Genomic DNA, 27,057 nt, shown 5'->3' on the forward strand with positions numbered 1-27,057 from the left:
CCGACTACTCGACAAACCATGAATATGAGCGAAGAGGAATTTCGTACCTTTCTTGCTGCAAACATAGCCACAGTACAGGTTGCGCTACATACCAACAATAACTTCGAATCTAGCAACTCAGCTAACGGTGCAAGAAATCATGTAGGATGCACCTACAAAGAAATCACTGCCTGCAAACCTTTGGAATTTGATAGAACCGAAGGACCGATCGGATTGAAACGGTGGACCGAGAAGGTCGAATCGGTGTTTGCCATAAGTAAGTGTACTGAAGAGGACAAAGTGAAGTACGCTATACATACCTTCACAGGTACTGCGTTAACATGGTGGAATACCTATCTAGAGCAAGTGGGGCAAGATGATGCTTACGCACTACCGTGGTCAGCATTCAAGCACTTGATGAATGGGAAGTACCGTCCCAGAACCGAGGTTAATAAGCCCAATATAGAACTTAGAGGGTTACGAACCCAAGGATTTGATATTACCACGTACGAAAGACGATTCACAAAATTGTGCCTATTGTGTCCGAGAGCGTTCGAAGATGAGAAAGAGAAGATCAACGCGTTTGTGAAAGGATTACCGGAAAGAATCCAAGAAGATATAATTTCACATGAGCCTGCCTCCATACAACAGGCATGTAGAATGGCTCACAAACTAGTGAACCAGATTGAGGAAAGAATTAAAGAACAAGCGGCTGAAGAGGCCAATGTGAAGCAAGTCAAAAGAAAGTGGGAGGAAAATGGTGATAAGAATCACCAATACAATAACAACAGCAATTACAAAAATAATCGCAACAACTATCCCAACAATCGCAACATCAATCGCAACTACAACAAACGGCCCAACAACAACAACAACAACAACAACAACAACATCAACAACAACAACAACAACAACAACAACAACAACAACAACAACAACAACAACAACTACAACAATCATCCCAACAACAATAACAACCGCAACAACAACAACAATCAGAAGTAGCTATGCCAAAGGTGTGAAAAGTATCACTCGGGGTTCTGCACCAAATTTTTCAACAAGTGTAAAAGAAATGGTCATAGCGCGGTGAAGTGTGAGGTCTACGGACCAGGGGTTAATAGAACGAAAGGAACAAATGGTGTCGGAACGAGTAATGGCGGAGCAAGTAGTGTTGGAGCAAGTTATGCCAATGTAGTTTGTTATAAATGTGGAAAACCGGGCCACATTATTAGAAATTTCCCGAACCAGGAGAACACGAATGGACAATGCCGCGGAAGAGTTTTCAATATTAATGCGGCAGAGGCACAGGAAGACCCGGAGCATGTTACGGGTACGTTTCTTATTGACAATAAATCTGCTTACTTTTTATTTGATTCGGGTGCGGATAGAAGCTATATGAGTAGAGATTTTTGTGCTAAATTAAGTTGTCCATTGACGCCGTTGGATAGTAAATTTTTACTCGAATTAACAAATGGTAAATTAATTTCAGCAGATTATATATGCCGGAATATAGAAATTAAAATGGGTAGCAAAATATTTAAGATTGATTTGATACCAGTAGAGTTAGGGAGTTTTGATGTAATAGTTGGCATGGTCTGGCTGAAGAAGGTGAAAGCAGAGATTGTATGTTATAAAAATGCAATTCGCATTGTACGAGAAGAAGAAGAACCCTCAATGGTGTACGGAGAAAAGGGCAACACGAAGCTACATCTTATTAGTAATTTGAAGGCACAAAAACTGATAAGAAAATGTTGCTATGATGTTCTAGCACACGTCGAGAAAGTACAAACTGAAGAAAAGAGCATCAATGATGTTCCCGTCGCAAAAGAATTTCCCGATGTATTTCCGAAAGAATTACCGGGACTACCTCCACATCGATCTGTTGAATTTCAAATAGATCTTGTACCAGGAGCTGCACCAATAGCTCGTGCTCCTTATAGACTCGCACCCAGCGAGATGAAAGAACTGCAAAGCCAACTGCAAGAACTATTAGAACGTGGTTTTATTCGACCAAGCACATCACCATGGGGAGCTCATGTTTTGTTTGTCAAGAAGAAGGATGGTACATTTAGGTTGTGTATTGACTACAGAGAGTTGAACAAACTTACCATCAAAAGCCGTTATCCACTGCCGAGAATTGATGACTTATTTGATCAACTACAAGGCTCATCGATTTATTCGAAGATCGATTTACGTTCTGGATATCATCAAATGCGAGTAAAGGAGGATGATATTCCAAAAACCGCTTTTAGGACGCGTTATGGTCATTACGAGTTTATGATTATGCCTTTTGGATTGACTAACGCACCAGCTGTGTTCATGGACCTTATGAACCGGGTGTGTGGGCCATATCTTGACAAGTTTGTCATTGTTTTCATCGATGACATACTTATTTACTCAAAGAATGATCAAGAGCACGAAGAAGATTTGAGAAAACTGATAGAAGTATTGAGGAAAGAAAAACTGTACGCTAAGTTTTCAAAGTGTGCATTTTGGTTGGAAGAAGTTCAATTCCTCGGTCACATAGTGAACAAAGAAGGTATCCAGGTGGACCCGGCAAAGATCGAAACTGTTAAAAAATGGGAAACCCCAAAAACTCCGAAGCATATACGTCAATTTTTAGGATTGGCTGGTTACTACAGAAGATTCATCCAAGATTTCTCCAAAATAGCAAAACCCTTGACTGCATTAACGCATAAAGGGAATAAATTTGAATGGAAGGATGAACAAGAGAAGGCGTTTCAATTATTGAAGAAAAAGCTAACTACGGCACCTATATTGTCATTACCTGAAGGGAATGATGATTTTGTGATTTATTGTGACGCATCAAAGCAAGGTCTCGGTTGTGTATTAATGCAACGAATGAAGGTGATTGCTTATGCGTCTAGACAATTAAAGATTCACGAACAAAATTATACGATGCATGATTTGGAATTAGGCGCGGTTGTTTTTGCATTAAAGACTTGGAGGCACTACTTATATGGGGTCAAAAGTATTATATATACCGACCACAAAAGTCTTCAACACATATTTAATCAGAAACAACTGAATATGAGGCAGCGTAGGTGGATTGAATTGTTGAATGATTACGACTTTGAGATTCGTTACCACCCAGGGAAGGAAAATGTGGTAACCGACGCCTTGAGCAGAAAGGACAGAGAACCCATTCGAGTAAAATCTATGAATATAATGATACACACTAACCTTACTACTCAAATAAAGGAGGCACAACAAGGAATTTTAAAAGAGGGAAATTTAAAGGATAAAATACCCAAAGGATCGGAGAAGCATCTTAATATTCGGGAAGACGGAACCCGGTATAGGGCTGAAAGAATTTGGGTACCAAAATTTGGAGATTTGAGAGAAATGGTACTTAGAGAAGCTCATAAAACCAGATACTCAATACATCCTGGAACGGGGAAGATGTACAAGGATCTTAAGAAACATTTTTGGTGGCCAAGTATGAAAGCGATATTGCTAAATATGTAGGAGAAAGTTTGACGTGTTCTAAGGTCAAAGCTGAACATCAGAAACAATCAGGTCTACTACAACAACCTGAAATCCCGGAATGGAAATGGGAAAACATTACCATGGATTTCATCACTAAATTGCCAAGGACTGCAAGTGGTTGTGATATTATTTGGGTAATAGTTGATCGTCTCACCAAATCAGCACACTTCCTGCCAATAAGAGAAGATGACAAGATGGAGAAGTTAGCACGACTGTATTTGAAGGAATTCGTCTCCAGACATGGAATACCAATCTCTATTATCTCTGATAGGGATGGCAGATTTATTTCAAGATTCTGGCAGACATTACAGTAAGCATTAGGAACTCGTCTAGACATGAGTACTGCCTATCATCCACAAACTGATGGGCATAGCGAAAGGACGATACAAACACTTGAAGACAAGCTACGAGCATGTGTTATTGATTTCGAAAACAGTTGGGATCAACATCTACCGTTAGCAGAATTTTCCTACAACAACAGCTATCATTCAAGCATTGAGATGGCGCCGTTTGAAGCACTTTATGGTAGAAAGTGCAGGTCTCCAATTTGTTGGAGTGAAGTGGGGGATAGACAGATTACGGGTCCGAAGATAATACAAGAAACTACCGAGAAGATCATCCAAATTCAACAACGGTTGAAAACCGCCCAAAGTCGACAAAAGAGCTACGCCGACATTAAAAGAAAAGATATAGAATTTGAAATTAGAGAGATGGTCATGCTTAAGGTTGCACCTTGGAAAGGTGTTGTACGATTTGGTAAACGATGGAAATTAAATCCAAGGTATATTGGACCATTCAAGATTATAGATCGTGTCGGACTAGTAGCTTACCGACTTGAGTTACCTCAACAACTCGCGTTTGTACATAACACTTTCCACGTCTCGAATTTGAAGAAATGTTTTGCTAAAGAAGATCTCACTATTCCGTTAGATGAAATCCAAATCAACGAAAAACTTCAATTCATCGAAGAACCCGTCGAAATAATGGATCGTGAGGTTAAAAGACTTAAGCAAAACAAGATACCAATTGTTAAGGTTCGATGGAATGCTCGTAGAGGATCCGAGTTCACCTGGGAACGAGAAGATCGGATGAAGAATAAATACCCGCATTTATTTCCAGAAGATACGTCAACACCTCCAACTGCTTAAAATTTCGGGACGAAATTTATTTAACGGGTAGGTACTGTAGTGACCCGAACTTTTCCATATTTATATATATATATATATATTAAATGAAATTGTTATTTACATGATTAAGTGTTTCCAACATGTTAAGCAATCAAACTTGTTAAGACTTGATTAATTGAAATAGGTTTCATATAGACAATTGACCAGTGGCCAAGTCTTACTTCCCGATGAAGTAAAAATCTGTGAAAGTGAGTTATAGTCCCACTTTTAAAATCTAATATTTTTGGGATGAGAATACATGCAGGTTTTATAAATGATTTACAAAATAGACAAAAGTACGTGAAACTACATTCTATGGTTGAATTATTGAAATCGAATATGCCCCTTTTTATTAAGTCTGGTAATCTAAGAATTAGGGAACAGACACCCTAATTGACGCGAATCCTAAAGATAGATCTATTGGGCCTAACAAACCCCATCCAAAGTACCAGATGCTTTAGTACTTCGAAATTTATATCATATCCGAAGGGTGTCCCAGAATGATGGGAATATTCTTATATATGCATCTTGTTAATGTCGGTTACCAGGTGTTCACCATATGAATGATTTTTATCTCTATGTATGGGATGCGTATTGAAATATGAAATCTTGTGGTCTATTGTTATGATTTGATATATATATATATATATATATATATATATATATATATATATATATATATATATATATATATATATATATATATATATATATATATATATATATATATAGGTTAAACCAATAACTCACCAACATTTTTGTTGATGTTTAAAGCATGTTTATTCTCAGGTGAATACTAAGAGCTTCCGCTGTTGCATACTAAAATAAGGACAAGATTTGGAGTCCATGTTTGTATGATATTGTGTAAAAACTGCATTTAAGAAACATATGTCGATGTAATATATTTCTATTGTAAACCATTATGTAATGGTCGTGTGTAAATAGTATATTTTAGATTATCATTATCTGATAATCTACGTAATGCTTTTGAAACCTTTATTGATAAAATAAAGGTTATGGTTGTTTTAAAAATGAATGCAGTCTTTAAAAAACGTCTCATATAGAGGTCAAAACCTCGCAACGAAATCAATTAATATGGAACGTTTATAATCAATATGAACGGGACATTTCAGATATACCTTGGTGTGGACACTAGATTCCCTACAAAGCGATTTACCGGTTAGCATGTCACGAGGAACTAGGCTTTGAAGATTCTGATCGGATGGACTATGCTCAACTCCCGACGCTTTATCTGGTTTAAGGATATAAGCGACCCATCTTTTATGCAGTGCATACCTTGAGCGCACGAATGAAGTAGCATAGCCTCTATGTCGATGATATCTAACCTTTCTTAACACCTTAGTGTATCACCCAAGTGAGTGGTTATGATTGTGTTTCGAATCCCTTTCTGTCAATGGTTTGGTAAAATCTAAGGGTTTGTAGACAAATTAGAAAATCTGATAGTTCTCAGTCATCCTTGAAGATTCATAAGCTTAGTTTGTATTGTAGTGCGTTAAACTCCCATTTATGACTTAAACCAGCCCTTACTTAAATCTACCCAATAAATCCCTTAGTTATCCACCATGTACTAGACTTATAGTGGTTCCATAGCTTCTAACCTTGACCATGCCCAAGTGGTCCTATAGTACATCGACATGAGTCTTATACTCTTGACCAATGTCTTGACCTGGTCCTATGGTAATTCCCCATGTACTTTATAGTATTTCCGATGGGTTCATACCTTGACCAATGTATAAACACAGATAACTAATTACCTTTATAATGTCGACTTTATAAAATGTTTTAATCACGTTTATTGGTGGAAGGACGATAATAACGAGGTTTAATATCATAGACAGAAAGTGAGTACGAAACGATAATCATCCCTAACTAACATTAATAAATCATGGCAAACAATCAGCAATTACTCACACATCATGGCAACAAGCATTTCAATCATTAATAAATTACAAACATCAAACAAGAACATTATGATGGATTAATAAAAGAAAAGGATAGATAGTACCGGATAATGTCGGCAGAATAACACTTGTATTACTTCATAATATCCATAGCGTTGCAATGCTTGAAAGCTTCTACTACTAACTACATACTAATCTCCTATTGATCACTAGAGAGCGACAATAGAGAGATAATTATATTTCCTAATCTCTGTACTTTTCTCTCTCTAGAAACTAGAGAGAGAAAGTAGAGAGAGAACTAATCTCCTATAGATCACTAGAGAGCGACTATAGAGAGATATTTTAGAGAGAGAAGTGAGGAATTGGTGTGTTTTTGGTGTGTTGAAATGAGAAATGAAGCCCTCCTTTTATAAGCAAAGCTTGGGGGCAAAATTGTAATTTTTGGCCAAAAAACGTCTGGCAGGCCGTTTGGCAAGGAGCACTGGCAGGCCGTATTTTCTGAAAAACGTCCGGCAGGCCGTTTGACTAGGTGCACTGGCAGCCCGTATTTAGTAGGCCGTTTGCATACTGGCAGGCCGTTTGGCAGGTGGTATGGCAGGGCGGATTTTGTGCTGGTCAGCCTTGATTCCCTGGATCGTAACTTGATTCACCGTTTTGGTTCTAGAATCTTCGTTTTAGCTCCGTTTTTAACGAGTCTTGCATCCACGCATTCGTAATTGAATATCCTACAACATGAGATTAAGTAATTAAACTTTTCCAAAATTTATAAAATAAGTTATTTAAACGCGAGTTAATCGTTTTAGCCGGTTTTGCTCTTTTTCCTCGTTTCTCATCCGTTTTTAGTGATTCTTGAAACATAGCTTTCGTAATGACTAAATCTACCAAATTAACCAACAAAGAGATTATTTTGGCGATAAAGTTTGGAACTTTATGGTTTTAGGGCTCAATATCGGGGGTAAAAACGTGACTTTTTGGCCGATATCAAATATCCCACACTTAGACTTTGCTTGTCCTCAAACAAACCTCTCTTTTATTTTGAGTTCAAAGATGCTTCTGAGGTTTCCATTCTATTATTCAAGTGGCTTGTTATTTATTATAAGACTAAGATCAGACAAACCGTCTTCTAAAAGGGCAGAAACTATCTCTGCAAGCATGAGAGGAGGTTACATGACTTTGGCTTTCTTACACGGGTCACTCAAATCACTCAAGTGTTTGGGGTTCCCTATCAATCTATGAAATGAATTCACTCATAGCCAGTCATGTTGCAAGTATTGTCATAGGCTTGACCAAGAATCAAATCTCCACCGGTTAGATAAGGACGACACTGATCTTCTCCCTAATCATTCTTTCAAGAGGAAGAGCGGGTTTAAAGGCTGGTTTGCGGAGAAAAGTGAAGGTTTTGATATGGCGAAAAAGGTGATTTTCGAATCATTGAAATTTAGAGAGATTCGATAGATTTCGGCTTCATGCGGATATACTTTTTCTAGGGCAGATGGTACTCTATTTTTGTTGAAGAGTTCCTTTAGAGGGTGCTGATTTTTAGTGAAGACTTTGCTTCTTTTCTGCAATCCTCCTGGGTCACAATCTTCATTTTCTTTGGGGGATCTATGCTTTTATTTGAAGACTTTTCTCTTCTTTATTTTTGAGACTTTGCTCAACAAATATTTTTTTATTTTTTTATTTTTTTTTCATATCTCATTTTCATAACTTTGTCTATTTCTTCTTGTGCCCAGAGAGAAAGGTATTTTACCAAAAATAGGTCTTTTTTTTACCTATAAAAAACAATCTGGAATTTCGGAATTTTTCGACAAGTGTTTGAAGTAGACTTGGTCGATCTATCTCTTTTGAATTTCTAGATTTTGGAAATGAGAAAGAAAAGAGAGTGAAAAGGGTAACGTATTTGATAGTGAATTTGGGGATGAGTATTTTCTGATTCATCAACTCTTTGGTGTGAGCTGGTCGGTTTAAATGCGTGGAGTGGAAACGGAAACGGATGGTTTTTGTCTTCTCTATTCAGAATGATTTCGGAAGGAGTATCGCACCTACACCACGTATGGCGCTTACTAACCATTGACCTCGAAATGTATGTTAAGGTCAAGTTCTAACTCTAAATGCTAACATCGGCACTCTCAACGGAAAATATAGTGAATCATTAAAAAAATGAATGCTTATTGGGCCCTTTTTGGGGTGCCTCACAACAATTATATTGGGTTGATAATGCCTAGTCATGCAATGCTCTTTTAGAGAATCGGTTCATCCTTTATGTCCTCATTTGTCTTATTTTTAGAACAAACACGCTTGATTTTTGAAAGTACTTTTTCAGAAAGTATCATTTAGTCAAAAATTTTGAAAAATTTACGTTTGAGGATAAAGAATCTAAATAGTAGGTATACTCGAAAAGCTTAATAATATTTCAAGTTAAGAACATTTTTCGAGCATCCCATAGCTAATTACGGTGTACTACACCGCTATCCCACACTTAGAGGAACATTGTCCCTAATGTTCATTCTTAGATTTTAGGGACTAAAATCCCACACTTGGAGTTTGAACATGTCGGAAAATGTATCTAAGCTCAATATTGGGTTGGAATCCCACACTTAGTGATAAGTTTAGGATAGGGTATAGTTTAAGGATATAACGAAGCAAACAAAATAAACGAAGAGAAAGAAACGAATTACTCCCCTTAGGTGCGGCTGTGAGCTGAGGATCTGAAGGTAGACTGAGTCAGAACCATCTACCACTGGATTCAAATCGGTCTTCTTGAAGTGTACTCGAGCTCATTGGGGCATTCTCATCCTCCATACAACATCCACCAATAACTTGTAATGAGATAATCAACGGGTTTCCTTATCATTTCATCATTATTCAAAGAGTCTCCACCACAGGCATCAATAACTGTCTATTACTTGTAAAGATAGAAAACATTAATCCTAGACAGGTGATTAAGCTTTAGGCCATAGACTCACTGATTTGGATTTCGATGAAAAAGTTATTTGAAAACTTGAGGGTTTCAAAATTAGGTTTTTGAAAATTTAACAAATTAGTGTATGACTAAAATGCTTAATCCAACACTTAAAGTGTTGACTGCCTTTAATTTTAAGACTTTGAAATAATGTAAATATTGCAATTAAGTTCATGACAAGTAAGAAACTTTGAAAATCTCATTTTAAGTTTCACTTTCTCATTTATTCAATTAACCTAATTATCCCAATTTAACTACTACTAAAGCTATAGAAAAAATAAACACACGGGTTGCCTCCCGAGAAGCGCTTGTTTTTGTTCGAGTCACGAGCCTGACTCTAGCCTTATTTCTCAGGAAATCTAGGCGGCTCCCTTGCATCTATCAATAGACACAAGAGATAATATTGGAACATACCAATGAGATTGAAGCAGACATAGAATAAGGTATGTCCAATGTGAGGAGAAGGTGGTTTGAAGTGAATGCTTTGTTTAACTTAGGGTATAACAAAGCTATCAACTTCTTTTTCCTCCTTGATTAGAACGGGATGGTCAAAGGGGTCCTCATCACTCCATGATGTGCATGTCATTATGTATTTGAGTGACGGTTTATAGGGTAGCCCTGACGTAAAACCCGTCTTTCTTCTTTGTGACTTCAGGTTGGTGGTAATGTTGTACTCTAAGGATGGAGGTGGGACGATGTCCATTGACGTCTCCAATGTGGTAGCAATATTAACAACTACTTCGATGCTAGAATCCTCCATCTCTTTCTTCTTCTCCGGGCTCTCCATTTCAATTTCTTCATCGACCTCCTCGTCACTCGTGTTGGGAGTTTCAAGTATAATTGGTTCAGAGAGTTCTTCTAGAATGAAGTCCTTTCCAGTCATTAAAAGATCAAAATAAGGTGGGAGTGAAGATTGGGTAGGTGTGGAGTGGTTATTCTTCTTGTCTTCTACTTCTATCTTCTTCTTTTCATACTCGGAATAGAATGTGACTTTCCTAGTGGAGATGGTATTTACTTCGGCGTTCCCATCAGAAGGACATACAGACTCGTCGATCGTGAAAGTGACCTCTTCTCCACGGGCTCTCAAGGTGATAGTCCGTGAATAAACGTCAATGATCGCTTTGGCTGTATTCATGAATGGCCTTCCTAAGATGATAGGGGTTTTCATGTCTTCTTTATAGTCCATAACCACAAAGTCGGTTGGAAAAAGGAATTTGTTGAAATTAACCATGACGTTCTCAGCTATTCCCTTAGGATATCTAGTGGATTGGTCAACTAGCTGGATGCTCATTTTGGTAGGGTTAAGGTTTCCAATTTCTAATCTCTGGAACAGTGAGTAGGGCATGAGATTGATGCTGGCACCAAGGTCAACGAGAGAATAGATAGTACCGGATTGGTAGATAGAACAAGGAAGGGTAAATCGTCCGGTGTCTCCTAGTTTTTCTGGAAGAGTATTTAAAAGAATGGCTGAACAATCTGCGTTTAGCGGGACATTGGGTACTTCGGGTACCTTATCCTTGGTTGATAGGAGTTTCCTAAAATACTTCTTACTATGAGGATTTTTAGACATAGTGTCCAAAAATTTACCATCAAGCTTGAAAGATTTCATCTTGTTATGTCTTTGCTTGAGACAGCCCGGGAGTGGAATGGGTGCTTTCCCATTGGGTTTAGGTAATGACTCAATGACTACTACCGAATGGGTATTAGTTAGCTTCTTCTCCTTAGAAGAAACTGAAGGTTGGCTATGTGCCATCTTTGAGTCATTTTTAGGACAACCTAGAGAATCGAGACGTTGATTTAGCTGGCTTATTTGATTTTCAAGACTACTCGGGTGATTAGTCATGACTAAGTCAGCCGCATCTTGTCTTGCTGTGATCATGTGGATGATTCGCAGTAGGACATCGTCTGAACTTATCTCTGGTGGGGTAATGGGTTTAGTGGGTGGGTTGTGTGGATGAGCTAGGATCTTATCGGTGTAGACAACAGAGTCCTCACATTCGGCCTTGTATACCTTGGCCAGTTGTGGGTCAGTACAATTCTAGCATAATTGAACTTGAGACACATGTTGCGGGAGTTTCTTTAGCTCTCCAATTTCTTTGGTGAGGTTTCCTATTTGTTCCGAGAGATATTTTATGGTTTTGATAGGATCTGTGATGACCCGAAAATTTCCGACCAAATTTAAACAAAACCTTTATATGTTTCCGACACGATAAGCAGAATTTGTAATGTTGAATCTCAAAAAGTTTGGAACTACATTCATGTAATCAATTACCCTTTGACCGTGTTCGACGATTTACGAACAATTATGTGTATATAGATATGTATATATAATATATAATAACTGAAAACATTAACAAAGTATTTGATATATATGATACTTTACATGAACGTATTTGTTTCGATATATTTATCGACAGAATTAAGAGATAATATCAAATGATTGAATTATCAGATACATTATGATATGATTACGAGCCAATGTTATGAGGTCCACTGTGATTTAAGAAATCTATTCTTTTTGACAATATTCGGAAAATGGTAAAGTGATCTATAAGTAAGAACGTGGAGTGTAAATAACTTAGATGTTGGATATCGACAAGTTAAATAACTCGACATTTTTCATTAAGATGATTTCATACGTTTATTAAACCTTTGGACTTTATCTCATGCTTCACCAACAGACTGTAATTTAAAAACTTGAAACCTATTATGAATATATATAATTCTACTTTTCTAAAATGTTTTATGATATAACGATTTAAATTAATATTAAATATATTTATACGCGTATTATACGTACATAGTTTTATACTTTTACTATACTTTAACTTTACCTTTACTTTACTTTTACTTTACTTTTACTTTACTTTAACTTTAATAATTCACTTTAATAATTCATACTTTAATAATTCACTTTAATAATTCATACTTTAATAATTCACTTTAATAATTAATACTTTAATAATTCACTTTAATAATTCATACTTTAATAATTCACTTTAATAATTCAAAAATCTATTATAAATAGAATTCAATAGGTTTCATTATTTCATAGAAATTTGAAAATATATTTCTCTAAACTCTCTCAATCAAATTACATATATATATTTACTTAGTATTATTTCAAGATATTATTAGTATACATAAAATACTACGATGGAGTTATATTCAGACGATTTCAAAATAAGTTTTCAAACGGGATAGAGCTAAGGAAATTATGGGTTATAGCTATGGAGGTTATGGGTATTGTTCGAGGGTATTGCTCGTGAGGTCAACCTAACGTTTATCATTTTCATTGCGTCTACGTACTTTCCTGTAATATTGAATCACAATATTGATACGTGAGCATTCATATCTTATCTTTTATATATTAATAGTGTATCCCTGACTAGTGCTCGAGTATATATGATTATGCATGTTTGTATGCTTAGTTTCGTCGTTAAATAGTTTATGATAAATCACGAATTTGATACATATGCTACTGAGATAAGGTATATGATATGCATGTCGTTGAAAAGCTAAAGAAAAATTAATAACTTTTCATTTAGAAATCGTGTGGGTTCGATGAACGGATTAAAAGATATGGTCAACTGAATTATTATTAATTTTAATATTATTATTAAAACGATTATTATAATTGTTATCAGTTGATGTTATTACTAAAATTATCTTTATTACTAAAAATTAATATTTTTATTGAAACTATCATTTTATTATTTTTATCATTATTATTATTATCAATATTATTTAATCAAATAAATATGCGTACAAAGATATTTTTACCACACGTAATATAATTACATTAATAATACATACCATTATATTTTTATGATATTAAGTGAATTTTATAAATTTTATTACTTGAGATATATAAAAGTATATTTTTATCATATATAAATTTAAATATAAATTTTTATTTATTAATAAATGACTGGTATTATTTAGTATAATAAGATCTGATAAATATATTTAAATATATAAAACGACTATATATAAGTTATATAATAAACATGTATAGATTTTGGAAGTCATTTTGGGTCAAGTTGACTTTTGTTGACTTTTGCATGTCGGTCTCGAGCATTAGGATTGTGATACACTACGACTTGACCTAAATTGTTAGACAGATATTGACCAACATATAAATATATATACTTAATATAGGTTCGTGAATCCGAGGCCAACCTTGCACTTGTTAAATGACGTTATATGTATTTTTACTATGAAATACAGTATGGTGAGTTTCATTTGCTCCCTTTTTACTCATTACATTTTTGGGCTGAGAATACATGAAATGTTTAAATAACTGTTTTTGCAATATTTATATGCGTGAGTTTCATTTGCTCCCTTTTTATATATATTTCTGGGCTGAGAATACATGCGCTGTTTTATAAATGTTTTACGAAATAGGCACAAGTACTAAAACTAATTCTATGTGGGTTTAAACTAGAAATATACCCTTAGCTTGGTAACATTAAACTACTTGTCTATGTACGGTAGGCGCGAATCCTAAAGATAGATCTATTGGGCCTGACAAACCCCATCCTGACTATGGGATGCTTTAGTACTTCGAGGTTATTTTAAACACACCTGATCTGGTGTACTTCAGAGGGTAAAACATGAACGTTAAGGCTTGTTACCGGGTACCTACAACTTATAGAATACTTTTATACACTTGCGAGTGTACATATATTTATAAACGGAAATCTTGTGGTCTATTAATATATTGAAATGATTGTTATAATAAACCTATGAACTCACCAACCTTTTGGTTGACACTTTAAAGCATGTTTATTCTCAGGTATTAAAGAAATCTTCCGCTGTGCATTAGCTCATTTCAGGATATTACTTGGAGTAATTCATGGCATATTTTGAAAGACTTTGCATTCGAGTCATTGAGTTCATCAAGATTATTATTAAACCAATTATAGTTGGATGTATTATGAAATGGTGTGCATGCCATCAACTTTCGTTGTAAAGAAAGTTTGTCTTTTAAAAACGAATGCAATTTTGTAAAATGTATCATATAGAGGTCAAATAGCTCGCGATGTAATCAACTATTGTGAATCGTTTATAATGTATATGAACGGGTCCTTTCAGTTGGTATCAGAGCGGTGGTCTTAGCGAACCAGGTCTGCATTAGTGTGTCTAACTGATAGTCGTTAGGATGCATTAGTGAGTATAGGCTTCGACCGTGTTTGCATGTCAAAAGTTTTGCTCATCATTTTTGTCGGAAATTACCTGCTTATCATTCTTAGTCTAGACACATCTTATTGCATTGATTGCATGAATAGTGTATAGACAAAATTCATATCTTAGCGTATCTGCTAATTCATATCTTAGCGTATCTGTTACTGTAAACTTTGACTGACATATTTCGTAAATTCCTCCGTAATCTACGAAACCTTTTGCCCTATATAATTAGAATACCACCCGATAGCCGGAAAATCATTTCATATCGAAAAAAATTCTTTATTCAATCGTACGAAATGGAATTCATCATTAGTTCAAGTCCCTCGGATTCCGAAATGGAATTCCACTCAAGTTCCAAAAGCAGTGTGACCGGAATGGATCAACCAATTATCCATCATCTATTTTGGATGAATTGGAGATAGGTTCGTAATTTACTTAACCATTGGAGACAAGAAGAAGGTGATCCCTTTCATCCACCACATTGCCCTCTTGGCAATGAACCTGAAGCACTTACCGGCGAACCTGTCCGAAACACCATTTTCTCTCTTATTTCTAGAGTATCTCGTCACGATTATATACTACACCAAATTCTAGATTTTATTTATCCGCTCGTCCGAACCGACAATCACCCCGGTGTAATAGAAGAAGTCAACGAGCTTCGCGATCGGGTAGTGGCTTTGGAGAATATGGTGCAAAGGTTACAAACACCAGCAGCAGTACCAGCAGCATAACCAGTACCACCATCAAAAACATCAACAGTACCATTACCACCACCAACAACAACCGCATCACAAACCTCAACTTCACAATCTGTCCCACAAGCATCGACGTCATACGCCATGTAGATACCAAGGAATACCACAACGATGAAGTATTGATTCATAACTTCATTGGGGAAACATTCTACGACGATTATGTAATTTCTAAAGTTTAGAAATTATCTATCCTAGCCTTAACATAAATCAAGTGAGTTTAATTTAATATTAACTCATTAAATCTATATTACATCTGAAGAAATATACACATATATATTTCCATAAAGACTGTAATAAAATTCTTTTGTACAAAATATTAATTGTGAAATTTTTTTAACGGGTAGGTAATACCCGAGAGATATATAAATTCACAATTAATATGTTACATTCTTCGAATCTGATTCAGCCAATCATCCATTATACTCCCTACTTTCACAACAATATACATTCTTTTATAGAAATCAAAACAACCATACTCATTCAAAATCTAATTACATATTCTGATTTTGAAATCTAAGAATTCGATTCAAGATATAACCGAAATCATCACTCTTAGATTCCTACATCTTTCAAAACTATACTTTGACTTCAAAACTGTCCTAGAACCTCATTTCTATTCATGGAACTCACAAAAATATTTGTATCATTCAAAATCTTAGAACATCATATGTATATTAACAATTACAATATATGTTCAAACACTTCGAAATTCTTAAAGACATGCGAGATGATGATCCAACCACACATTACCCACTGTCATGCACCTGAAAAGCTCTCGAAACCAAAGTTATAGTTTAACACGTATCCGTGTCAGATCCTTTGATATTTATTACCAAATATAATTTTTCAATCTCTTTCCAAAATAGACAGTTTTGTCACAGCTTTAGCAAATCACCTTCATTTGTTTATACGAATAAACCTTATTATAACAATTACCCCTTCATCATTGTTACCGGGGAACCTTTCATATCTCGCCACATTAGCAGTAAACTTATCAACAACTTCATTAACCTTTGACTTAAGCCTCTCCGAAAAGCCACTATACTTATTCATTAAAACCCCATCATGTACTCACCTACATCCTGTAACAATAATTGTCACACCAACTACTGGGAATTAGCAATCAGTATTTTGAATTCCGCGACAATTTTACGTCAAAAGTTGTATGTATACATATAACGTCTATCTCCTAGACTTACATACTTCGAATGTGAATTTTCTGAAAAACATCCCAAACTATGAACTAGTTCTCCGAAATTGGAAAAATGCTGATGAAGCAGCAAAAACTGTAAACGACTTTAACAGTCATAAGTTTGATGATAAAGAATAGTATGGTGGTAAAGCTGAGAAAAAGAGAAGGTTTGATACTGGAAAACGGATTGAGCAGATCATGAAGGAGGCTATGGACAAATCATAAAGACTAAACCTGCCTTCAAAGGATCCAAATGATTCAGTGTCTACTGAAATCGTTAGCAAACACCTTACTTCTTATTCTAAACCTTCACAGACAAATCTTCTTCATCATCCATCTATGTTAAGAATTCTAAGATATCATCTTATCTTTCATTATAAATATCTTCGATATTCCTGAAGATATTTTCACAACTATTCTTATCCGAAATATTCTATCTATTCACAATATCTGCGTTACAACATAAAAAGAAACTGTGTTAGTTTCTAAATTCTGAAGAAAAAAAAATTCGAATTTAAAATAGAAATGTTTTTGAATTAGCGTTGGGAACTGAAGCATGAGTTAGTATAATATAATGACACTTGATCAATATGATTATATTACAGTAAGTCATACTGAGTTTCTAATGGAACGTGATGATTCACAGAACATACCGTCATCGTGTACTATTTACACGACTCTTACATTCTACCCAATTTCCAAACATATTAAGAACATATCATCTTGATAGCTCTATATTTTCGGATATTCTGGTAATTTGCCAAATCAAGATCGTGCCATTACGATTTTCTTCTTGGAACATTAACTATGTTCATCCAAAAATTCATATCTACAAATTCTGGACCATTATCCACTTGACTTAAGGTCGGGAAGAGAAAACGAAAGCATGAAGCTCCGAAATATAATGGAGAATATAAAGCCCGATAACAACCCCGAAATTACAAACCTTGTATATCAATGCGTATAGCAATATAAAGACACGGGAGAATGAAAAACACAATAACCCCAAGGTAATGGTAGAAGAAAATAACTTCCTCCGGTGGTAGATGAAAAAAAAGAATGACAGATATGAAAGTTAAGAGTATATCAAGAATCAATACTGGATGAAACATATTAACGAATGCTTTAAAGTATGAATTGGGGAGAAAGACTAGAAGGTGTGAGCTGTGGAAATAAAGAAACGAAGGGGGTGGATTTATAGTAAAATATCAGACAGAGAAATCGAGACAGATTATCGCATTTAATCAAATAAGATCATGATTTCCTTAATCGCCGAAGAACCAAATCTTATTGCAAAGATTTTCTTTAAATTCCATGAATTCCGAAAATCAATCATAACTACGTCATCGGTTAAAACGAATATAGGTTTACTCATTTCACTCTCTTGCGATAACTTCACTTATACTCTTCGCGTAATCAAATTGTTTTATCTATATTACTCAATGATGATAAAACTCTATTTATCAACTCATATTCGTCATGAAAACATTTTTAAAGTTAGCCATGACGACCTCGATCAAATTTCGGGACGAAATTTCTTTAACGGGTAGGTACTGTGACGACCCGGAAATTTCCGACCAAATTTAAACCTAACCTTTATATGTTTTCGACACGATAAGCAGAATTTGTAATGTTGAATCTCAAAAAGTTTGGAACTACATTCATGTAATCAATTACCCTTTGACCGTGTTCGACGATTTACGAACAATTATGTGTATATAGATATGTATATATAATATATAATAACTGAAAACATTAACAAAGTATTTGATATATATGATACTTTACATGAACGTATTTGTTTCGATATATTTATCGACAGAATTAAGAGATAATATCAAATGATTGAATTATCAGATACATTATGATATGATTACGAGCCAATGTTATGAGGTCCACTGTGATTTAAGAAATCTATTCTTTTTGACAATATTCGGAAAATGGTAAAGTGATCTATAAGTAAGAACGTGGAGTGTAAATAACTTAGATGTTGGATATCGATAAGTTAAGTAACTCGACATTTTTCATTAAGATGATTTCATACGTTTATTAAACCTTTGGACTTTATCCCATGCTTCACCAACAGACTGTAATTTAAAAACTTGAAACCTATTATGAATATATATAATTCTACTTTTCTAAAATGTTTTATGATATAACAATTTAAATTAATATTAAATATATTTATACGCGTATTATACGTACATAGTTTTATACTTTTACTATACTTTAACTTTACCTTTACTTTACTTTTACTTTACTTTTACTTTACTTTAACTTTAATAATTCACTTTAATAATTCATACTTTAATAATTCACTTTAATAATTCATACTTTAATAATTCACTTTAATAATTAATACTTTAATAATTCACTTTAATAATTCATACTTTAATAATTCACTTTAATAATTCAAAAATATATTATAAATAGAATTCAATAGGTTTCATTATTTCATAGAAATTTGAAAATATATTTCTCTAAACTCTCTCAATCAAATTACATATATATATTTACTTAGTATTATTTCAAGATATTATTAGTATACATAAAATACTACGATGGAGTTATATTCAGACGATTTCAAAATAAGTTTTCAAACGGGATAGAGCTAAGGAAATTATGGGTTATAGCTATGGAGGTTATGGGTATTGTTCGAGGGTATTGCTCGTGAGGTCAACCTAACGTTTATCATTTTCATTGCGTCTACGTACTTTCCTGCAATATTGAATCACAATATTGATACATGAGCATTCATATCTTATCTTTTATATATTAATAGTGTATCCCTGACTAGTGCTCGAGTATATATGATTATGCATGTTTGTATGCTTAGTTTCGTCGTTAAATAGTTTATGATAAGTCACGAATTTGATACATATGCTACTGAGATAAGGTATATGATATGCATGTCGTTGAAAAGCTAAAGAAAAATTAATAACTTTTCATTTAGAAATCGTGTGGGTTCGATGAACGGATTAAAAGATATGGTCAACTGAATTATTATTAATTTTAATATTATTATTAAAACGATTATTATAATTGTTATCAGTTGATGTTATTACTAAAATTATCTTTATTACTAAAAATTAATATTTTTATTGAAACTATCATTTTATTATTTTTATCATTATTATTATTATCAATATTATTTAATCAAATAAATATGCGTACAAAGATATTTTTACCACACGTAATATAATTACATTAATAATACATACCATTATATTTTTATGATATTAAGTGAATTTTATAAATTTTATTACTTGAGATATATAAAAGTATATTTTTATCATATATAAATTTAAATATAAATTTTTATTTATTAATAAATGACTGGTATTATTTAGTATAATAAGATCTGATAAATATATTTAAATATATAAAACGACTATATATAAGTTATATAATAAACATGTATAGATTTTGGAAGTCATTTTGGGTCAAGTTGACTTTTGTTGACTTTTGCATGTCGGTCTCGAGCATTAGGATTGTGATACACTACGACTTGACCTAAATTGTTAGACAGATATTTACCAACATATAAATATATATACTTAATATAGGTTCGTGAATCCGAGGCCAACCTTGCACTTGTTAAATGACGTTATATGTATTTTTACTATGAAATACAGTATGGTGAGTTTCATTTGCTCCCTTTTTACTCATTACATTTTTGGGCTGAGAATACATGAAATGTTTAAATAACTGTTTTTGCAATATTTATATGCGTGAGTTTCATTTGCTCCCTTTTTATATATATTTCTGGGCTGAGAATACATTCGCTGTTTTATAAATGTTTTACGAAATAGGCACAAGTACTAAAACTAATTCTATGTGGGTTTAAACTAGAAATATACCCTTAGCTTGGTAACATTAAACTACTTGTCTATGTACGGTAGGCGCGAATCCTAAAGATAGATCTATTGGGCCTGACAAACCCCATCCTGACTATGGGATGCTTTAGTACTTCGAGGTTATTTTAAACACACCTGATCTGGTGTACTTTAGAGGGTAAAACATGAACGTTAAGGCTTGTTACCGGGTGCCTACAACTTATAGAATACTTTTATACACTTGCGAGTGTACATATATTTATAAACGGAAATCTTGTGGTCTATTAATATATTGAAATGATTGTTATAATAAACCTATGAACTCACCAACCTTTTGGTTGACACTTTAAAGCATGTTTATTCTCAGGTATTAAAGAAATCTTCCGCTGTGCATTAGCTCATTTCAGGATATTACTTGGAGTCATTCATGGCATATTTTGAAAGACTTTGCATTCGAGTCATTGAGTTCATCAAGATTATTATTAAACCAATTATAGTTGGGTGTATTATGAAATGGTGTGCATGCCGTCAACTTTCGTTGTAAAGAAAGTTTGTCTTTTAAAAACGAATGCAATGTTTGTAAAATGTATCATATAGAGGTCAAATAGCTCGCGATGTAATCAACTATTGTGAATCGTTTATAATGTATATGAACGGGTCCTTTCAGGATCGGAGGCAGAAAGCGGTGTTGCTGATGAAATGTGCTCTTCCATGTTCCAATCATGATGGTGCATAGTCATCTCCTCGATCAATCTCCAGGCCTCGTCAGCAGTGAAGTTCATGAAATTACCCTGAGAAACAGCATCAAGAGTAGACTTGTTGTTCTGATTCAGACTTTTGTAGAAGGTCAAAATCTGACCAGAGCTCTCAAGACGATGATTCGGGCATCTTTGAAGCAAGTGTTTGAATCTTTCCCATGCGGTGTAGAGTGATTCATTGTATTCTTGTTGAAAGTTTACGATGTTATTCCTAAGTCTGATTTGTTTTGATGGGGGAAAGTACTTGATTAAGAAAGTTGTTGCCATTTCCTCCCATGAGGTGATAGAATTGGCTTCTAACCCCTCGAACCAGGCTTTTGCATGAAGAGTTAAGGAATAGGGGAACAGATACAGACGAACTACATCTTGTTTAACCCCGTTTTGCTTATATGAGTTGGATAAGGAGAGGAATCTATCTAAGTGAGAGTTGGGATCATCAATTGGTAAGCCATCGAATAGACAGTGATTCTGAATGAGTTGTATGATGCTATACTTAAGCACAAAAGACGCTCCATTAACCTCTGGATAGAGCATCAGTCCTCCTCGTCCTTCTAACGAGGGTTTGGTGATGTCAGCGAGAGTGATGCATGCGGCCATCGTCGAACTATCGGCAGGTAAGTGTGGATCTCGTCGGATGGGTACAATGTATGATATCGGATAGAAGAAAGGATGTGTCGAAAGAATTCTTAGCGGTCTAAGTAGGTTAAACCATCCTAAAGGTTCACTAATAAGGAAGTCCATTTGAAACTTTCTAATTAATCTAAACTAAGCTAATATTATCTAACCTAACTATGGTAAACTAGTAACTTCTGACAAAGCTAGCCTCGGTCAAAAGGTTCTCTTAAAAACTAACTAATCTAAACAGGCTCCAAATCGTACAACCGCTCCCCGGCAGTGGCGCCAAAAACTTAACAACCCCGTGATATGCCCGAATCGGACGGTTTATTTATGCGGCATCGTTAGGTCGCAAAACGTCAGTTCAGGATACCAACGGGAGAAGTTGAATGTTTAATTTATATGTACTGGGCCTAAATCTATTATTCCTTCCTATGGGTTAGCAAGGGCAAATATGACCTAGGGTCGTTACTTGAGCGGTCGAATTTCCTAATTAATATGATATTTTATATATAATTACTTATGATTTAATTTTATATATTTCAGGACCACCCGTAAACAACACGAGAAGATTAATCATAAGACTTCATTATTGTACGCAACACGTCATTTGACAACACGGTACTTTATGTATGCAACACATCATTTGACAACATGGTACCATGGGTCGAGATTAATTCTGATCAATACGAATACGATGGGGTCTTTATTTATTTTATTTAAGCAACTTTGTGGACCACTAACATCGGACTGCTAACTACGGACTAAGAAAATATTAAAAGTATTATGAGTATATATATATGTAACGATTACTTAAAAAGAAAATATGTTGGTATATTATATATATGGTTAGGTTCGTGATATCTATCAGAGACCAAGTCGAATTAAATACCTTCAAGGCAAAAGTGAGTTTCATTTGCTCCCTTTTTAATTTCTTTTGCAATATATATTTTTGGGCTGAGAATACATGCGCTGCTTTTATAAATGTTTACAAAATAGACACAAGTACTTAAAAATATATTCTACATTGAGTTGTACCACTGGAATATTTCCCTGTAGCTTGGTAACTACTATTTACATGGGTATTGTAAACGCGAATCCTGTTGATAGATCTATCGGGCCTGACAACCCCAACCGGACTGGACGACCAGTATTCAACGGTTGCACAGTACTTCGTTTTGGTGACTACACTTGGTACGGTGTAGTGAGATTTCATAATAAAGGGAATATGCGATGTTGATTAAATGTTAAGTATGGTTACCAAGTGCTCAACCACTTAGAATGCTTTACATACACTTGCGAGTGTATTATGTTTATGATTATGAAATCTTGTGGTCTATTAACATATTGAAATGATTGTTATGATAAACCTATGAAGTCACCAACCTTTTGGTTGACACTTTAAAGCATGTTTATTCTCAGGTACGAATTAATTCTTCCGCTGTGCATTTGCTCAATATAAGGACATTACTTGGAGCCGATCATCGCAATGGGACCAAATGTTGATGACTTTGTCCAGGTGGATTAGGACGGGTCCTTTCAGATAGATTATCCAAAATACCAAAGAGGCTTGCACACTCTTCATTCTAAAGCTGTTGAAGTACCTAGGGTAATAGAATGGGGACCATTAGAAGCTGTAGAATTGGCCGGGCCAATTATAGAATTACTTACATAGAGGTATGGTAATTCTACTTTTAACGATTGGGTACGATTATTCAGCATGCGTAGACCTGTATATAAAGTATGGTGTGAAGAATTATTGTGTAGTATAGAAATAAATGATCGGGTAGTTAGTTTAACCGATCGATCTTTTATTAGATTTTTGTTAGGAGGTTCGATGCGCCACATGTCTTTACTAGACATGGCTCAGGCCTTACGTATATATACACCTGAGGAGTTAGCATCTGTCGATTGTAGAGGGTTGATATTAAATGGTAGAAAGATTGATGAAAATTTTGATACACATGGTGTATGGAGTCAAATGACTAGCCATCACCGATTTAAAGGGGGAAATTACTCTTATTTGGATATAGATAGAGCAGAGTTAAGAGTAATTCATAGTTTTTTAGCTAATTCGATTACACAAAGAGGTAAGAATAAGGAAAAGGTAAATGAACATGATTTGTTTTACCATATGTGTATTCGAGACCCACAAAGCGCTGTAAGTATACCGTATTGTGTGGGTTATTATTTATCAGCTATGGTTAGGGGGATGAGACCGCACAGTATAATAGGAGGTGGTATATTTATTACACTAATTGCTGAGTATCTCAATGTGGATATAAGTCGGGGGGGATTATTAGTCGAAGAACCAGAACCCCGCGATACAATAGGTTTAAATGTATACCATGGTGCGAAGGTTTTGAAAAGGCGAAATATTGCCGCAGTAGCATACCATGGAAGACATCCACATGCTGAGAGAAATCAACAGCAAGGTAATGTGGGAGGGGGAAATGAAATGACAGAAATGCAAAGGTTTATAGCTTCACAAGAGTATGAAAATGCTAGACATCGAGCATTTGATGATTGGCAAGTTCATCAAAACCAAATCATAGCTCATTGCCAACATGTAGGTAGAAACTATATTCCTACTCCATCGCCCGTATTTCCTCCCTGGTCTATAGAGATCCAACCACCGTATCCTACGTATAACCCAGCCAAAGCATTCTATAACACATACGGTTATGCATGGAACCCCTACTGGTATCAGTATCATCCCTAGTCTACTTAGTTTTATTTATTTTATTATTTGTAATGTTGATACATTTAATACTTATGTTAATATTGTAATAGTTTTTATAATTTTCTAACTTTTATTATTAGATTTTAATAATTTTTGAATGTGGGGTAATATACCAAACTTCAAAAATATGTATATATGTTTGCAGTTTATCTTATGTACACAACAGGGTAAAATAACGCATTTTCAAAGACTGGCATTAAGTTCAGCAAAAGCAACTAATTTTGATGACAAGATGCAAAATATATGTGAAATAACAACAAGACGGAATGAACAAATGATGTGCACCATTTATCATTCAACACAAACAACAATATGTTTGAAAACTTTGGTAAAATTTAATCATTTCTACGCTAATCACCCTCAATAATTTAAATTGTTACTGATTTCTTGCAAATGAGGGCATTGCAAGATCTTAAGTGTGGGAAAGGGTTAAATTCTTTCGGATTTTTAAAATTTTTATCTTAAACACTTGGTTACCATTAAAAATACTAGTAAAGCAGTAGTTGTATTAGAATCTAGTGCTCTCTGATAATAAAGAACATCCCTAGTTTTATATACTGACTACCCAATTCTAGTAAAATTTTTCAAAATTTTCAATTAAATGAACTCAAAATCATGTTTATACATATTTATGAATGATAAAACTAGGTTTTAACACCGAAATTATTGTTACCTCGGAAAGGACATAAATTGAGAAACAAACCAAAATGTTAGAATTCATTTAAAATGGAATAGAGGACAATAAAAAGGAAAATAAAAGCCAAGTGTCGGAAATTTTCACCAAGTTATTCAAAATATATATCACATATTTTTGTACAAATAATTGAAGGTACTTTTGTTTTGGACTAAATTAACTGTTTTACCCGACGAAAGAAAAGAAGAGATGGATCTACACGATGAATCAATTCCATCATTAAAAGGAAGTAAAGTCTTCCGAAAAAGAAACGTGCTTCTTGATTTAGGTCATGAAGTTGTCGTCCAGACCAGCTGTAGGTTGACGAAAAACCTAGAAAATTCATCACTAAAATCAGCAGGAAATCCACGGACCTCAGCATAAAACAGGGTCGCCAAGTGGTCAGATTTATCCTAACCATGAGAAGGATTTATCTCGTACAATAGGGGGCACCGTGCAAATTAGCTGGATAAGACTAATGAATCAGATCCCCAGAAAGGATAATCTCCTTAAAAATCAAAAATCAGCTTTTAAGACTGATATTACTCAATCCTAGAGATTGACCTTAAAGATTGAGAATTACAAACTCATGGAATTCGATGATATCTAAACTCGAGCTTGAACGAGAAAATATTTTGATCAAATTAAAACCGATTTGTTTTCTGAAAACCCTATTTTCAATGCATTCATTACCTTTGAACGTAAAATCCTAGGAATTCATCTGGAATTCATTAGGTCATCAGAACTAAATCGGGTGTCAACCGTAAGAACGGTGGTTGCATAGCATGGTCAAAGACAGGACCTTGTGCCAGACCGAAAAATCATAAGGGTGAGCTTTACTATTGCTCCTACAAAGGATAGTAATTGCGTCCGACACGTTATATACCATAATTAAAAGCATGTCAGGGGACATTGCCTTAACAGTTGCTTGTTCAACGCTTTCCTTTACAACCGGACGGTAGTTTACCGAAAGGTAATATACGGAACAAGTAAACTGGACGTGTTGCTTTCCCAATACAAGGTTAGCAAATGGGTGACACAAAACCGCAAGTTTTGAGCTAAAATTTTCAAATATGAAACCCACCAAACCCACAAAAAGAATTTGCAAACACCGGTGAAGGGTTATTCCGGAAAACTTATCTAGGGAAAAAACTAGATTGAATTTTCAAAAAGATCAAATGTTTTCATAAAGATCCAATTTCCTTAAAGGATCTAAATTTTATAGTCATGTGGACTGTAAACCATATCGTTACTACCATTGTTTATACCGCCGTATAGAAATCACTGATGTACAAAGTGTGAAGAATAAAGAAGTGATTCTAGTATTTCAAGACTATATTGCTTGAGGACAAGCAACGCTCAAGTGTGGGAATATTTGATAATGCTAAAAATGAACATATATTTCATAGCATTATTTCTCAAGAAAGACAAGCTTTTATTTGCAATTGTCCTATTTACAAGTGATATTCGATTAAATAATAAAAAGTGAAGACAAAAGACAGATTCGACGAATTGAAGACGCAAACGACCAAAAAGCTCAAAAGTACAAAATACAATCAAAGAGGTTCCAATTATTGATAAGAAACGTCTCAAAATTACAAGAGTACAAGATTCAAAACGCAAAGTACAAGATATTAAATTGTACGCAAGGACGTTCGAAAATCCAGAACCGGGACATGAGTCAACTCTCAACGCTCGACGCAACGGACTAAAAATTACGAGTCAACTATGCACATAAATATAATATAATATTTAA

At 34.6% G+C, this 27,057-nt stretch overlaps 1 non-coding gene across 1 annotated transcript; it reads left to right on the forward strand.

Moving 5' to 3' along the window:
- Window positions 1-21,382: 21,382 nt before the first annotated feature.
- On the forward strand, window positions 21,383-21,489 carry LOC139903100 (small nucleolar RNA R71). The gene has a single exon (XR_011777944.1). It is a non-coding gene; the product is annotated as a small nucleolar RNA R71 (small nucleolar RNA).
- Window positions 21,490-27,057: the final 5,568 nt, after the last annotated feature.

Source organism: Rutidosis leptorrhynchoides, chromosome 3 (assembly GCF_046630445.1).
Source record: "Rutidosis leptorrhynchoides isolate AG116_Rl617_1_P2 chromosome 3, CSIRO_AGI_Rlap_v1, whole genome shotgun sequence".
Lineage (NCBI taxonomy): Eukaryota > Viridiplantae > Streptophyta > Magnoliopsida > Asterales > Asteraceae > Rutidosis > Rutidosis leptorrhynchoides.